At 38.3% G+C, this 18045-nt stretch overlaps 1 protein-coding gene across 10 annotated transcripts in view; it reads left to right on the top strand.

Annotated features, from left to right (window-relative positions):
* Window positions 1-18045, top strand: part of LOC119704257 — a 279500-nt gene that overhangs the window by 43429 nt on the left and 218026 nt on the right. For 2 of the 10 annotated variants that reach the window (XR_005257892.1, XR_005257903.1), the window contains exon 1: window positions 10867-11258. The exons of 2 other annotated variants lie outside the window; for them this stretch is intronic. The gene's annotated coding sequence lies outside the window, so the exon portion shown is untranslated. Of the gene's footprint in view, window positions 1-10802; window positions 11259-18045 lie in introns of those variants that run through there. 6 more of the 10 variants (XM_038145189.1, XR_005257915.1, XM_038145178.1 and 3 more) reach the window with 6 other exon arrangements.

Below are 18045 nucleotides of genomic sequence, written 5' to 3' on the forward strand. Positions count from 1 at the left end.
TATGGGTATTATCTTCCCAATAGCCTTGCATTTAAGAAGGCTATTTCTTGTTTTTTTTGTTCTGTTTGCATAGTTTCATTCATTCAGGCAAGGTGGAAATAATGTTATGAAGCCATCAGTCCATTCAACATGAATAGATTCAGTGAAGAAACACTAAATTAAGAAATGAGTGATGTACCTACCTAGTATTTTAAGCCAGATAGTCAGAAGTGATAAAATATATTGTCTGAACTGGAAGTTGAGCAAATTTTCTCTTAAACATACAAATGAATGCGGAGAAGCAATGACAAATTTTTGACTGTGGATGCCTTCTAAGAAGAAAAAATAGCTTTGGGTATTATTGGGTATTATTGATAGAGGTTAGTTTGTTTCACAAAACATTTAGTGTCTTCAGAGAGAATTTTTTGTCTATCTATGTATTGTCTGTACCCATAGAGATGACAGGAATGCCTGCATAGAGCATGTATACTTCCAGAAATGAGAGTATACTATTTTTCCTTTATAGCTTTGCATGATTGGAATCACCAATGACCTGCTGCAATTTTTCTCCCACTCTATCAGATAACTAAAGAAATCAATAATTCAGCTATAACTGAAATAATGGAGTTCTGAAAGTACCACCCTTTTCCTGTCATGCAGCAGCCTACCTCCATGATCTCTCACTGCATGATGTGGTGCACATTCATCTGACAGACATAAATTGGAACAGCAAAGAAAGTAAGGCAGCACTTGCATCCCTGAGTTTGGGATCATCGGCTGTTACAAAAGGTCAGGGAGTTTGGGGATAGACCCTACTCTCAATATTGCTACCAAACAATGCAAAAGATCACCCTGAAAAATGTTGCATTCTTGTGTTTTAATGCTCTGCACTGAAGCACAGAGGTGCTCTAAGTGTGTAAAGGGTTGCCATTTGCAAATTCCCACCTGTTGTTTCTGTTTCCGGAAACAGTATCCCTGGCTGCAGTCTGGATGTTGCCCTGGGTGGTGGCTGACTCTTAACCCAAATCAAACAGTAATTGTTCAGACACTGTCTGGCTCTCATGCAGTGGACAGGGAAGGCACAGCAGCTCTCTAGTTACCTCTTAGGAAGCCCAGGCAAGGATTTCCCTCAGGAAATCTCCAGCCTGTTGTGCTCACAGACCTTTGGTGTAAGGTTTCGGGTCGCAATCCCCCTTGCCCTCCCTGCCACAGTAGGTCCAGCACAGTGATGAGCAGACTGCCGGATGTGAAAGACTGGGACATAGGAATGAAACCGTGTGAAAGAACAAGATTAGGTTTTCCTTTTTGCTTTTGCTGCCAGTACCTTGTTAATGTAAACCTAGCAGTGCCCAGACTACAGCACTGGAGCTGTAAATGGTTTGCCAGCAACTGAGATGGTGTTGCCACTTTAGCTCTTGATGCCACTGAGGGGATGCAGTTATTGTGGGATAGCTCAGATCCCTGGCTGCTGAAACAAACCCCAGCTCGTTCCTCTGAGACTGCTAGCAGAACTGCTGCAGGTCCCAGCTCTACCCTCCCCTCAACGCCTTCTCCACCAACATTCCTGCAAGTTCTGATTGTGCCCTGCTCATGAGTTACCCCTGGACTCACCCATTGCCTCAGTTCCTCAAGGCATGGGGCGGGATTCAGCCCGGCTTGAAAATCAGGAACTCTCCTCCCAAGGTATTCAACCAAAACTGTGAAACATTGATGATTCCTTGAGAACTGCTGGCTCAACCCCAGTAATCCTGTCCACTTTTTGATATTGCAAGAGGTGGCACTCTTCATGTCTACAACATCAGACAGATTCTAGTTCAGGCCCAAAGAAAAGACTGAAAGTGTGGCAGAATGCTTGAAGGTGTATACACACAGCAACAAGAACTGCAGGCGGTATGGACTGCCCTGCGTGACTCAACCAAAGTTTATCACTGCCTTCCAAGAGCAAAACAGAGTCTGGGGTTTGTGCCTGAGAACCTCATTTATTTGATGCTGACTTGAACCTATTAATTTGGCCTTTTAGCTTAAAGTTGCTCTCTTGCTGTCTTTGGGCTCAATGGAAAGAATTACTTTTATACTGTGGACCTGAGCAACAACTGTTGTCTTCTATGAAAAGGACAGAGAAGTAACTTCTCTTTAAAAACTTAAATAGTTCAGTGTTATGAGAACCAAAGAAAATTTTTTTTCATTCAATGGATAATATCTAGAGTTATAGGTAGTATTTCATATTAAGAAATTGTATACAGATTTTTGAAAAATACTTTTAATAGTAAGAACAGTTACAGGGAGAACTCAAGTGATGATGTACTGTATGGAAGAGGGAAGCAGCTAATGAGGAGGATCTCCAATACCAGTGATTATGAATTTTTACTCTCTTCTGGAGCAGTTTGCATCTTATTTTTAGTTTAATTGTTCTAGTTCATTTTCCTGGGTGACTAAACAAAGCAATATAGCTTTGAACTTTCAGATTTTTGTATGGACCCCATACCATCTCTCAAAATGCATGTTAATCCTAGGGAGGACCAAAAGAATCTACCAACATATGCACACTGCCAAAATAAATGATGTCCAGATTCCTGAGCTAATCTTTGCCTTTGATCACATGTATCAGAAAATTTATTTGCCAAAGAAGTGATGAAAAGATTTCTGATAATTCTGATGTATCAGCTGCAAATAACCTAGATTTTTTGATTTTCAAGATAAATCAGGAAACGTGGAGTACTTTCCTCCCTTTTCAATCCTTAGAAGTCTCCATAGAAAGCTTTATAGTGAAACAATTCAGAGAGTAGCAGTAGCCATTCCTTTTCTGGCATTATTGCCTTATATGTGAAATTGTGGGACACTTTCCGTCAGTGTGTGGATATCTGTTGTTACCTCTGAAAGGAATGGCAGAAGTAGATGCCAATGTTTTTTCTTAAGGTTTTTCCTCATTGGCTATGGGTTTTATTATTTTTTTTTTGTTCTACCTAAAAGTTCACAACTCACAGTATTTCTGTGCTCACAGAAATTAACATGAAAGCATAGTAATTACACATGGTCATGTCTGTCTTTCTCCAGCATGGAACGTGGTCTATTTTTTCTACATTTTAGACAAAAGACTTTTTTTTTTTTACATTTTGCACAGCAAATAGCACTGTTTTTTGCTCTGGTTATTGCTGATTTTGCTGTGATGGTTTCCCTACTTGCTTTTATTGCTTTATGAAACCTTCCTGGTTTCTGCACTGTCCATTCACTTTATATTTTCATATGTATTTACGGTTGTGTATTTTACCTGATTTATGGTGGATTTTTTTAATACTGTAGAACATGCCTTTCCATTTTTAACACAAATGGACGTTTTGGTGTAATTTTGCAGAAATCACTGAAACTTGATCTTTGAGTCTGTGTTAGATCCTTACTGAGGAAGATGTTTTGGTTTTTTTTTTTTTGTTTTATTTTTGGGTCATTGCAAGTTTGGCTTTTTAGGGAAAACATAGCCTATTTTTTTTACAAAACACTTGTTTACACTGAATAGCACTTACTTGTTTCAAGATTTTTTGATGTATATACAGCCACACATGAGAACAAAACGGAAAGGCTTTTACTGGTTATTGCATAAAACCTGTTTGATAACAAAGTCCATATTATATATGGAGATTTTCAGATCAGAAACTGGGGTACAGAAAGATTAAGTTGTTTCATTGAAGATTAAGGAGACTGGGGTGGAGCTCTGCACAAATCTTGAGTGTGTTTCTTCCAAGTGTTGGTAATCATGGGCTCATCTACCAGGGTATGAAACGTAGTTATAGAGGGAAAAGTCCAAGTTCTCATTATCCTGGGGAGAAATTACAGTAACAGCTGTCACAGCTGTATTATTTCTTTTGTTAGGGTGTTCTGTCTCTGCCCTGCAGTGATCAATGGCATCCAGGAATGCAGTAAAGACTTGAAATAAACCCACCAAACAGTCCCATCCCTATCTCCAGATATCTCTCCTACCTACAGGCAGAATGGACAGATGGGAAGTCCTTGGCTGCCCACACAATTTCCAAGCAGCCCCTGCACCTTACCTCTTTGCTGTGAGTGGTATGGAGGCAGTTTCCAGGATGTCAGAGTGCTGCCAGGAAGAGGCAGGGTCACCTCAGGAGGGTGGGACAGTGGGAGCAGTTTCCATAGGTGCCACAAGGTACACAAGAAGAGAAAGGGAAGGACTCCCAGCTGGAGCTTGTGACCTTGCTCTGGTCTTGAGAGGAGGAGGACAAAGGCACAGGAGGACAAGGGCACCCCTGCTGCACATCTGATGCCCAGCAATGGCTTCAGTCATTTCTCAGTTGTTGCAATTTGGGATGACATCTCCAATCTGGAAAACTGATTTCCCTGTCACTGAGTGTGGATCACCTTTGGATTGCAAATCTGAGTTGATGTTGTCCAAACTGCTCCCATTGCCAAGCTGTGTGGAGAAGGTGTGCTTTTGCATGCACTGGAACACCACAGTAATGAAAACATTTTAAAAAGTCAGTAGCAATTAAAATAATTTTAAACTTAATCAGCACTCCATCAGTAAAGACTGCTTTCTTATTATTCTGTACAAGTGTGCTTGATAGATATCAGGTGGATAAAATATATCTGCTTGTGGTGTCTTTGTCCCCTTTTTAGTTTTTTCGTTTAGCTCATGATTTTATTTAATGGAAGAGACACTTCTCACATATTGGCTTGACAGTTTACAAGCATTTGTTTGTGCTGAATTAAGCACATTTTTAAACTTTGTGTGTTGCTGCTGACAGTTTGGGGATTGATTTTTATCCCTAGAGAGATGCCTTTTTGTCTTTAAGGCAAATTGAAGTTGACTGCTGGAGCATTCCCTGGTAAGAGAGAGAATCTACTTTAGGGATATTTTTCTACTGAGAATTCATTTTTAACTCAGAAGCTTCAGCAAGGTCATGTTTTTCATGACACTTTAAAAAAAAGTAAAGAAGTTCACAGACAAAGAAGTAGCATCAACTTCAGAGAAAATAAATCGGAGCAAGTATTGCCAAGCTTTTTCCCACTGAAGTTCTCTGTCAGGGAGGTGTGCCTGGATATACAATAGGTGAAAATTCCAGACTTTTCTTCTGAAAGCACATGTTAAGTGGTGGTGTAGGCAATGGCAGAAAAAGGTTTTACCCATCCATGTATTTTTGTGTATGTTATGAGATTAAATTTTAAAACTTCTGTAGCGTTTTTAGGACATTCAGATTTTTTCAAGAACAGATTCATTGCTTGTCCACATTGGCAACATGGGATGGGGTTTGCAGACATGAAAGGATTAATGTAATGAGATATGTGTGAGGATGCAGGATCTCTACCAGACAGGTGCTTTAGGAAGCCTTCATTCATGTCAGGTAGAGCTAACTACCTGCTTCTTTTTAAACAGGAGGGTCTGTGGATGGACATGCTGGGCTAGACTTGCACCCTAAATTTGCTCAACCTATATTCCCCCACCCCCAGTCAGCTGCCACCAGCCAGTCAGTTTTTGTACACAAAAATTATGTTGTTGATATATTGATGGGGATGCTTGGAATTTGTTTCTGTATCTTTCCCTTCAAAGTCTTTTTTGGCACTAGATTTGTTTTCTAGGTCTATTTTTTTTACAAATATAAATGCAGCTAAAATAAGTAGTGCCTGTGTATATATCTGATCTGGTTCTGTGGTACAAATAAATAGCAGCTCTCACCTGAACAACAAAGCTGAATCAAACCATCCTGGCTGGAAGGCAGGTCTAGTGAGGGCTTTTGTGGTGTTACCTGGCAGGTTACTGGTGAGGTGATGGACAGACCCCATTAAAATTTCATTTAATGCTTGTCTCTGGAATGACTGCACTCTCTTTAATCTCTGTCTTTGTATTCACTCATACTTCTAAGACTCAAGTCACTTAAAAATAAATAAAATATCTTAGTCCTTCAATAAAGTACCAAATAAAAAAATCACACCCACTTGTTTTCATTTCTAGGAAATCAAATCAGCTGAAGGAAGTTTTTTACCACAGTGCATCTAAACAAGTTGTAAAAACCAATTTCTTCAGACAACTTTTACTCTGCTGATTATAAAAGCTTCTTAAGGAAGATGTGCACCTGTGTAGTCTTCCTTTAAACCTTCTGTGTGATGTTCTCATTGGATTTTTCACGCATTTGAGTCCTAAATGTTTGAGTTGCCTCAGTACATTTTTGAAAGCCTGGCTATCAACTACCAGAATTTTCATTTGCCTCTTTGATTTTTTTCCCCTCTTCTCAGATTCCTCCTGCAACGTTTGTGACATTTGCTCTTGGTAGTGATAGGACCAAGCCATTCTGCAAAATCCAAGAAATAAAACTTATAATATTCTTTGCACTATAAAGAAAACCTGTACCTTCAAAAAAGTGCCTTGCATTCATAGCAGAAAGCATTTGGCTGGTGGTTAGGATGGGTAGGTGAGGAGTGAGAGGAAGCAGGGACTGATGTTTTTGGTTGCAGCTGGTAAGAGCTGAAGCTACCCCACTACAGCAAGGAACTCATATTATCTGCCATGTTGTCACTTCCAGCATTTTAATTAACTGCTAAAGTTTTTGCTCTGATTCACTTTGGAATTCAGATCCTCTTTGAAATTAAGTTATCTTTAAATTAGAACATAACATTTATTAATAGCAGGAAATTCCAAGTAATTATTTTGTCCTTCTTTCTCCTCCTATTTTTTATTTGAGCTAGATGTTGATTTTTTGTGAACTGTGCCTTTTCTACCCTAATCAATCTTGTTTCTCTTGTGTCCTTTAGCCTGAAGACTTTTTGGTGTTTAGAATTAACTTTGTTCTCAGTCCTTTTCCATTTTGTGCACGATTATGCACATAATTAGAGGTAATTGTTTCCTTGTTCCTACAGCATCAGCCAAGCAAGCAGATCTCAGCTACCTCTGAGGGTTACAAGGAACTTCCATCCTAGAAAAAGTGCAGCAAAGACTTTGGTAATTTGATACTTCTTTCTGGCATGTTCATTGTTCTGTACCTGTAACAAACAAGCCTTAGATGGGCTTCACCTGCTACAATAAGCTGTGGGAGATAATGGAAACCTGGGTATTCTGAGGCAAGGAATGGCAGCATGAATGCTATATTGCTGTCGCAAAGGTTGTTGATCAAGATTCTTTTTTTAATCAAAGCTTTAACGTTTATTAGCTTTGTGTCAGGTTCTCTCTTGGGTTTTATTTTAAATTAAGAATAAATGCATAATTTTACTGATTTTACTGCAACTTTTCAAACTTCCAAATTTCAGGATTGAATTCTTATCTGTTATCTGGGGCTCAGAAAAGGTATTTAACTGAGTCTAATCATGGCAAAATGCAAATTTTCATTAATTAATTTTGTAAATATGTAGCAGGAATGAGAATAATTTACAGAAGCGAGGGTAGGAGAAGACCTTTAAGTAGCAGTGCATGGTAAATGAGATGCACAGCTTGCATTATCACCAGGAGCTTCATGCCTAATCCAGCAGCCTCGGTGCTGGGGAAAATGTACCCTGGGATGTCAGGTGTTAAGGGGAAGAATGGGCCTCTCATGTTCTTTGCACTTACAAGCCGGCTGTAACCTTTTGACTCTCTCTCTCTTTCTCTTCTTGAGTTTTGTTTCCTGAAAGGAAAAGGGGGTGGGGGAACGCAGGGGAAGAAGGCTTAAAGAGTGAAGGATCTGTTTCAAAGTACTGTAGTGTATTTGCGAGGTTTTTGTTTGGTTTTTTTTAAATTTTTTTTAATTGAATGAGTTTTATTTTATTTCTTAAAGGAGCAGTTGCTTTTAGTGTAGAGTGTTTAGGGCTTGACTTAAGATATGAATGTCTGCTGAGTACCACTATCAACACTATAAACTTTACACATGTGATTCTGCCACAAGTGTTTTGCACATAGTTTTTCTTCCTAACTAAAATGAATTTAATCACATTTAAGAGCATAACAGGGGAGGAGAGCTAGTTCTGTGAATTAATGTTGCTTTTTGTATTGACCAGTGTAGAAAAACAACTCCAAAAAATAACAAGAAATCCCTTTTGTTCTCAAAGGATCCCTTAATGTAGCATGATCATATATTGATCACATTGAACTTTGGTGTAATGCAGATCTGAATATCTGCACATGCTAAGAAAAATTCTTCTCCATTTAATGTCCTTGGTGACTCTGAGTTAGTAAGTGTGAAAATACCTTGATGCAAGGAGCTGAGCATTTACTTAGTCTACAAGAACATGCGACAAATAAGAGGAAAAAAAAGGTGGCTAGTAAGGTAGATCCCTCCAAATTCAATTACTTTTGATGAAAAAAAGCAGAATGTGGAAAAATACATGAAAACTTATATTATCCTTTTCTGAAATAGTCTGTTCTGGGCTGATCTTTATTAGAATGTAAATGTGGAAATACTAAAGGTGGTGGTTGCTTCCATTAATTAAAAGGAATCTTGCTCCTAGCACCACACCCTGAGAATGCTAAAGGAGTTTTGTATATTCCTGGTTGCCATATTTGGTATGAACATTTCATTCCACTTCAAACTTTGCGTCTTTCTTTGGTAGAGACAATTTTGAAATCGCTCACATTGCCTTTGTGTGGCTGAAATGTGGCAGCAATCAGGAAAAGGAAGAGTCCTTAGCCAGGGGACTCAACAGTGCCAGGAGAAGCCATTATTCTATTATTATTTCTAGTGTGGAAGCATTGTTTTAAGTTACATCAAAAACATCCTTTACCTTTCTTTGTTATTTGTGTTGTAAATTTTCCATATAAACTTTTCCAAAGGAAAGGTGTGAATGTATATCGAAGTGGGCTGCTTGGGATGCATCTTGCTTTGGAAATTGTGGGTTAAAGGGAAACCTGGAATCAATGGTAATTCCTCTGCTTCAGCCTGGGAGTTCACAGAGACTGGACAATGATGGAATGAGTTTCTTAACAGTTGCTGAGAGCAACACTCTGGACAGCCTGTCTCTTCACAGGCACAGTCCTCCCATTTTTTTCTACTATTAGGGAGTCCAACCTTTTGAGTTTTAAGCACCCAACCCTATAAGCTTTCCAGAAGCCTTACACTTACAGGGCTGAAGGGGAAAGAACAAACTCTGTATTGTTATTCATGCATATGGACTTGTTTTTATCTCCTGGAGATTGCACAGATTTCAGAAGATTTGATGTAGATAGTTTTCTTGTTTTCAATTACTGAGAAGTCCAGTGTCAGTAAATATTTTATATTCAATCCTACTTTAATTCCATTATGCAGAGCATGTATTGGGAACCAGTATTGAAAGGATTTGCATACTGAAAATTATTATCATGGTCCATTTTTTTATTGATAGGCTTTGGGGAGGTGAAGGCTTTACAACTGCAAGAAAAGGGCAATTTGACATAAATGCAGAAATTGTAGCAATGTTATAAATAATTTGAGCCATTTGAAACTCAAATGGGAACAGAACCCAAATAACCTAAATTCCAGTCCAGCATCATAATCCTGAATCCATTTTTTTCTTTTCAAAATTAAAGTTTTTGTGACTATTATTTCTACTGCCAGGGCTTTTCAAGGATATAAATGTGACCTAATTTATTAAATGCTGTCTTACGTGCAAGACAGAAGTAAAATCCTTACCCCAGGGCACTTACTCAGTGGCCCTGATCTTGCAATCCGATCTCTTGAATGAATGTCTGAACTAACACGAGCCCTGCTGCCTGTTCTGAGAGTTTGACTGGGATTTTAACAGGGAAGGCACATGAAGATTGCAGGTTGTCTACAACACCCTCCATCAACTCCACTACATGACCACTACTTTCCATGGTTATGTGTTTCCCTGAGACCTCTATGAGCTTTTGTGTAGCTATTTCTCCATTACCTTCAGTAGATGGTGAAGTTTGGGCTATTTTTTTTTCTGTGTATAAGCCTTGATCTATGGCACTACTTAAAGATGCTTTGCGATGCACCTGGAGATTAAAGTGCATCGCCCCTGCAGTGCATTGATCTCGCCCGGCCCAGAAAGGGGTTGTCATAGATCTGCTTTTCAAATCAGGACTCCCTCATGGGTTTTTCCAAGGCATCATCTCCATGTCATTGGGTTGGCAGGATATGAAGCTGAGGGTCTTTTTGAAGTTTTCCTTCACACCAAGGGGTGTAACCTTGTTGTGTGGGAATCGTGGCAAGCTACACCCTCTCTTCCCTGTGTGTTCAGATCAGGATTACTTAATGCAATGTTCAAATATTCTTTTCTATACTTTTTAAAATGTAAATTATTCAATTTTTTATGTTGGAGTATCAGAATGAAGAATGGAATCTGAATGCTGAGAACTTGTTTCTTGCAAAGGACTGGAATACAGGGGATGAACTTAATTAATTAATTAAATAGTCCTATAAACATCTATGCCTTTGCAGCTACACACAATAGTCTTATTTTAAAAAACATGATCATTTGCTTCATCAAATATCACTCAGGCAGTATTATTTAGTTTTTGCATAATCATAAAACAAATACCACTTTTAAGTCTGCTTATGCATCTCATATTTCTTTTTAACTTTTTCCTTTTTTTCTTTTTTGAGCATTAAAAAAAATTAGTTTCCTGCATCAAATGATTTGTTATTGGAAAAGCAAAGCAACATTTCTTTACGCAAAACTCTTCTTCCTTCAAAACTGGTACATGGAATGTATTTTCTAGCTTTTGGAGTTTATTTGATTTTGAACACTTTTGGTTATGTAAGTTTTAATAAGTAGCTTTGGTGTACCCCTAAAGGCACACCCCACACACTTATGTTGTGTGACCTAGGGTCACAAGTAATGGCTGCAAGCTAATTGATTGAGAAAGGCTTGTCTGACTGGGCCCCTTTGAGTCCTCCCTTTACATTCCTAAATTTCTGTAAAGGAGGCACTGGCAGCTTTGCCTGGTGAGAGGAGGGGTTGGGGGAAAGGGAGGAAGTTTCTCAGTTTCTGATTATGCGCAGAGTTTCCTTGTACTGAGCTTATGTTCTCCACCCACTACTTAGTAAGAACTCCTTAACAACTTAAAGCTTTATCCCTGTGAGTACCAGAAAAGTGATCTGAGTATTTATTGAGCAGGGAGAACAAACTGCTTGCTCCAGGCAGGGAGAAAGCTTATGGAAATGATATTAGACCTTCAGCAAAGTGCACAGCTGCATCATACAGAAGCTGAGACTCAAACTGACAGGCAAATAAGCCAGATCACGGAAGGGGCCTCTGTGTGGCAGCTCTGAGCTACCAAGTGTTGGACAACTAGGCAAAAAGTGCAATGGAACAGGGCAGAAAATAACACACTAACTTCAGGCAACTGTTGCTTATTCATGGTGAGTCCAGATTTGAAATGTTGTTTGAAATGTAGCTTTTTTTGTTGTCTCTAAAAATCCTTCCGTTTTACCACAGCGATCCTTCTGCAGAGCTCATTGTGTTCCAGATGATTTATCCGGATGTGCACTTCAGTTCTGAACGATACAGAAATGCACAGGGATAGTCCTTTCCTCACTGCTTGCTCTCTCGTGCTTTTCTTGCTTCAGGAGACAGGTCCTGTGTCTAAAAGCACACTGCATGGCTTCTGATTTGGAAAGAAATCGTTTTGCAGCCAGCACTTGGTGTGCAGCTGCATGGAGGTGAATAAGTAAACATAATTTCTGTGCAGTTTTCTGCAGTTTGAGCTTTGTGGCACCTTTCCATTGCTCCTTCTTTCGCTGCCTTATCTTGAGAATGTATGGCACGGTCACTATGAAAAGAGCTTTGTGTTTGAATTCCTGGTGAGTCGAAGGGTCAGGGCCTATGAGTTATCTGCCTGCCAGCAAGACTCATTGCCGTGTCCCTTTATTTTTCAAACTGAAATAGAAAAAACATGTGTCCTCATCCCCCATTTATAAATGTATTTTGAATTCAGGTTTTACATGCTGTTTGTGTGTGCTTTGTTCTTTTGACAAACTCGGGATTTGGGAGGAGGCCAGTTTTATTCTATCCATATTTATTTTATTTATTCAAGCTTTCCTGCAGCTTTTCTGAATTCCTTTGTTGTGATGCACGTAATTTTTTCTTAAAACAATATTCTGAGATTCTGATTTCTGCTGAGAGAAAAAGGATTTATACTCTGATACATATTTCCAAAATTACCAGAGAGCTATCTAAATTTTAGGTTAAGTTGCACAATTATACAGAAGATAAAGCTTTTATAACATTTTACTTGCTTAAGGAGGGAAACACGACACTTGTGGATAAGTTCTTGAGCAGATTGTGTTAGATACACTAGTCATCTAGTGTAATGGTAATAAATATGATCTGAGCTATAATGTTATTTCAGTTAAGAGTTTGAAAAAGCTCCTTCATTAGCACAGCAGCAGAATTAAACATTGCATGTAGACAGTAATGTTAGAAATACGTTTGTGAAAACTGCTGAGTGGATGAAATTTAGAGTAACAAATCATCAAGGTGTGTTAACATTACTCTCTATGTGATGTTTTAAGATATCTGTAATTTAGAGGAGAGTCTGATTTTCCTTCAGCAGAAGTGTGATTCTGTATGAAATTATTTTCATCATATAATTCAGGTGTACAAAAATCTTAAAATTAGGTAGCAGTTATTCGGGACTAAATGGAAAGTCCCCACTTGATAGGATAATCCTAATATGCAATTTTAGAAGTTGGTCAGATGAAATCTGCACAGAGGATATATTAGTACTTGTTTCTTGATCCATCTTTCTGTTTTTATGCTCACCTAACGATTAGCAGAATGCTTGCTTGGAAAAAAAAAAAAAAAAAAAAGATGTTGTTTCAGATCTGATGTTACAGTTCCTTTCAGGTGAAGTCATGTTGTTCACCTATTGTGTCCTTTCTTATTTGTCAGTTTGAGATCTTGAGTTCACCCATCAATTTTGAAAATGGTTTTAATAGAAAGAGGGGGTTGTGCCTGAGAAACGTTAAGAAATAGAGGTTTGAATGCAATGCTGCAACATAAGTGGACCTCAAAGTTTGTGTTTTCTTATTTTGAATTGAAATTCTGTATATTTTGACTTGGGCTAAGCATTTCTTTCCACAAGAAAATCTTTGACTTGTCCTCTTAGTTCTTTTAAGGGTGTTCTTTTCTTTTCGGAGTTTCAGGCTTGCTCTGAGGGAAAGAAATATGTTCTCTTCAGTAGCATAAATGTACTATTTCCTTCTTGGCCATGCTGTGAGGGAGGAATACCTGCTGAAGTGCTCTTTGCACCTTTACACAAAAGAATCTTTGAGGGGGTGGTCTCCTCCCAGCTTTGGAGGCATGGGCAGCTGGGGTCTCACCCCCGTTCCTGGTGTGCACGAGATCCCTGGGGAGCAGGGAAAGGTGGGCGCTCTCACAGAGCCGCCTCCTCCGTAGGCACACGAGCAGATGATCCATCCTTTCTGTGCTCTGGGGTTCCCACTGGCAAAATAATGCACCAGTGCTGTTGTGACACCAGACTGGAGGATTATGAACCATTTCTTCATGCTCTGATGATCAGCCTGATGAAGGGGAAATGGTTTAATGAGGAAGAGAAGAATTTACTGAGGATTTTATGCCTATATCTATTATTAAAAGCAGAATATCTGCTCACAGTAGTTGTGTTCTGTGATTCAAGGAAAGCCAGCAATAATGATGATTAAATGTGGTATTCTCACTGGCTGGCTGAGGACTGGGACAACTTAATGTGACTGGAGGGAAGCTAAAACATAAATATCTCCAAATAATATTTTTTAGAGAAAGCCAAAGAACCATGAGCTCAGACTAAAATAACTATACAATCTTTTTTAGTTCTCCCTGACACCAGTTAGTGAAAAAAAAAAGTAGCTTTGAAAAGGTCAAAATGTTTGAAAGGTTTGTATTTTACATTATTAATATTTTTCAATGAGTCAATAGATTTGTTTTGTGAATTACATAGAAAGTGATTTTGGAAGTTCACTTTTAGGTTCGTTCTGTTCTGTATGGAAGAAGGAAACCCTTTGTTTACTAGATCTGTTCCTTTTTATTGGTATCAGTATAATAACAGAAACAGGTTTGCATAACACCTATGCATATCTTTAGAGTCACTGTAGAAATCATGGAAATTCAAGACTAATCGCTGATTTTTCTTTCAAAGAGAGGAACTAGTTTGTGCTGTCATGACAAGATGATGTCCCTAACAACAGATGAAGGAAAATTCACAGGTATAAGAGTATTTTAGTATTCGTGGAGTCAGTGAATCACAGTGTTGTTAGGATGAATTAAAAAAATATCTCTAAGTTAATTCCTAGTCATTTTGAAAGATTTTATTTTTAAGAATAAAAAAAAAAAAAAAACAAAGACAAAAATTTATTTCATCTTCTCAGCTGCAACTCATTATCACATTGGAATGTGATCTTTGGAATATCCAAATTAACTTTCAGTTTGCTTTTACTTTCCAACAGCTTATTCAAACCATCACCAGAAGACTGTCCCAGAAAGTGATGATTAAGGGGAAAGAAGAAGAGATAAAAGCAGAAACATTTGGCCTATGAAGTGATTTAGGTACTTTTAATATGTGAGTAAGAGGAAATGATCAGAGAGAAGAAGCAGAAGTGAGGATAGGAGCAGTAATAAGAGAGGCAGAACTTGAAAACCAAACCAGAGGATACCTAAAAGTAGAAGGAGCATGGCATGAGAGAAGAAACCCACCCTGTCTAAAATGATTGGAGATGAGCCTTGGGAATTTTGCTGTCTTTCTCTCATTTTGCTCAGAAGCATTTCCCCTGCTGGCAGCCAGTTTTATAACTGAAGTTATAAATTGACCCCAGAAAGTAGGCTGTTCCTTCCAAAATTATGATCACAGTATTTCAGAGAGGGGGATGTGACATGGAGCCTCTCTTTTCCACCTAACATTCTCTTATATTTTTTTATGCTCTTATATACTTCTCTCTGTCTAGCTGTGCAGGTATTGGTGAGGATGGATGGTTACATCCATCAGGTCAGGTTGTGAATGTTTTTGAGCACAGGTTAAGTTTGGGGTTTTTTTCAACTCCTACAAGATCCTTGTAACTTTTTAAGTGTTCTTGTCCCATGGAAGGACTTTTGGCAATTCTTGGCTCTGAGGGAGATGGATGAGAAATATCAATAGACTTTCCTCTGCCTCTCCTTTGACCAAGCCATCCACTTAAATTCTTTTCATCACCCATGGCTTTATTTGTGACTCTGTCAAAGATCCTACTGATTTTGGTAGGGATTGAGTGAGGCCAGCAGGGGAGTTAAAAACTGTGTTCATGATGGTTTTCAGTGTATGAATGTGGCACCATAATGTTTTAAGATTCCTCAGTATTCTACTGGAAATGATGCCAAAGTCCACAACCACGGAAGTACATACAGTGCTATCTCCAATTTCTGAAATACCTGTCTCTCTGTTATAGAAATGTTTCGTGATTCAGGTAATAACTAGATCAACTTCCCAATTCTAATATTACCTTTAAAACCCCAAGACTGTGGTGGTATTAGTTATGTAACCTCAGTTTATTCAGCCACATGATAGAGGTAGGTAACAAATACAGCTTCAAGTACTGCAAAAAGCACACTCTTCTCCCTCTTTTAGGCCATTTTGAGTGACAGTACTCAATTTGTATCATCAGCTGTCCACATCTTCTCTTAACCCAAAAGATGTTCCTTGGACCATAAATTTACTGTGAAAGACCTGCAAGTGGTCCACTTTTGAACAGTGCACATTGTTTAAATGATATTGTATTAAATGATAAAGGAAAAGTTAAATTAAAGAAAAGGCCCTATGCTGGAGTACATGTCCCATTATTGTTGGGTATTTTCATTATTTCCAAAAAGCAGCAGCAGCTGAAGACATCCTCCTAAGAACATTCCTTTGTGGCAGAGCTGGATGGAGGTATCCCAGTGCTCTCTCATTGCTTCTTCTCCCCCCCACACTTCTCTGCTAACCAAAACTGTGTATATTGTTATGGCCAGACTGGTGGAAGTAGCTTCAAAGTGCCTTTCCTAAGGAGATATGATTTTGCAGTTCTTCTGGGTCGAGGATCAATGAAAATACTGCCTATGGTTTTGGTCTGTATTTTATAAGTTGTTAATGATTGTGGCCTGGTTGTCACTAAGCATTTGTTATTTTAGTCTGTATATAACAAATTCCTGAAATAAAAATCTGTGCCTTTAGTGGGGCAAAGTAAGTTATAACATATAAACAATGAAAATGGAAGAGACAGTGATTGGCACAGAAATTTATTCAAAAAACATACAAAATGTGACACAGCAGCATGACAGAATCAACCTGTGTTAGAAAGAAATACCTTTGAATTGCGTGGAAACCAGAATGCACTTTCTATGAGCCCCATAGGGCTTCTTTCAAACTCTGGCTGAAAATTCATAAGGAAGGTTTTTTCCAGAAGTATCCATTGTAGGTCCATCTGCCTTTACACTGACATCAAGAAGAATTACATCAGTATTAGGCAAAAACTGTAAAAATTGATCATTCATGCTATAGAGAAAGTAGTATTCCCTAAATTCTTTCCTTTGTGGTTTGTTTTTCTTCTTCATTTATTATCCACTGCCAGTGTCTGGAAGACAACCAAAAAATTTGGATCTGGTAACTCAATCATGTTTTAAGATATATCAGACCATTTGCTTTCTATCACTTTGCTCATCCTTTAACTGTATTTTTTCGCCTGAAATTTTCCATTGTCCAAAACCACAGGTGATTCTTTTGTTTGTTTGTTTTCTTTTTTTTTTTTATGTTAAAGGAAGTCTGTTGAAATTATTTTAAGCATCAGAAGTAGGAATGCATTATATTTTTCCTTCTAAAAATGAAGTAAACAAAACGAACTCAACAAAAGACTTTGAAAAACAGCCTTTGGAACAATGTGATCAACAGGTGGTTTGTGGACTATTTTTAAAGGGCTTGACATAAAAAGAGATCTCAATTGTTATATATTGAAAATGGTAAATTATAGCTACTTATTACATGTGTTTTGGCAATAGATATCAAGGTAGGCACTGATTTTGATTTGCTGCTTGGATCTTAAGACAAGCTGGGCATTGCATATGGATAACACTGAGTCTCCCGTCCTTAGAGACCATGATGCTGCAGGAAATTGCCATGAGCATGTGTCCAAAGTTGACTTAGCTGGATGCTGGGAAGTAAAATCACAGGAAGCAAGATTGTCATCTTGGAACATCTCACATGGGCAATGAATGAATGCTCTTTCCATCTTCTTTTTCATGAAGCCTTCCTAGATTGCAGTTTCAGCAGGACCAGGCAGTGTTAAAAATGTGTTAGAGGTCTTTTCCCCCTCTTTATCTCTTTCACTATATACATATTTGCAATAACTCAACAACTTCTGCTTCTCTGCTGACATTACCACCAGGTGATTCACAACAGTGCTGTGAACTGATGAGTACAATTTGAAAGAGGAAAAATTTAGGTTAGATTAAAAAAAAAATCTTTACTGGGAGGGTGGTGAGATAGGCAACAGGTTGCCTCGGGAGGTGCCAGTCCTGGTAGATCCCAGCCTTTGAAATGTTCAAGGCAGGTTGGATGAAGCTTTGAGCAGCCTGGTCTGGTGGGACATGACCCTGCCCATGGCAGGGGGTTGGGACTAGAGGATCTTTCAGGCTTCTTCCTGATTCCATGATACTCCTTGGTAGACATAGCTCAGCTAATTGGTCCTGTCTACTCTCTGGCAGGACAGGCAGTAGCCACCTCCCAACTCTTAACTCAAAGCCAACACTGTTTTTAAGTTTCTTTCTTTTTTTCATCTACTAATATTCAAAAACCTATTGGTTTCGTTTTGTTTTATTTGGTTTTGTTTTGTTTTAAAAATCAAGCTATATACTGCTACATTATGGAGTATATACACATTTTATTTTTGCATACAGGCAGGTCATAAAAAATCCCTCTTTTGAATTGCTTTTTGAATAGAAATATAGAAAATTCTATACAAAACATCTGCAAGAATACTTATTTGTGATTAATATTTATGTATTAGGGAATGACATGTTTGTGACACACAATATCTTAATTTCATTCCATCTATTTAATCTTTTATATAATTGGGAATTCAGTCTTCTCAAATTTTTACTGGTGGTATGCTTTATTTCATGTATTTATCCACCACTCTTTTGTGTAAA

The sequence above is a fragment of the Motacilla alba genome, chromosome 1 (assembly GCF_015832195.1).
Source record: "Motacilla alba alba isolate MOTALB_02 chromosome 1, Motacilla_alba_V1.0_pri, whole genome shotgun sequence".
In the NCBI taxonomy this organism is placed as follows: Eukaryota; Metazoa; Chordata; class Aves; order Passeriformes; family Motacillidae; genus Motacilla; species Motacilla alba.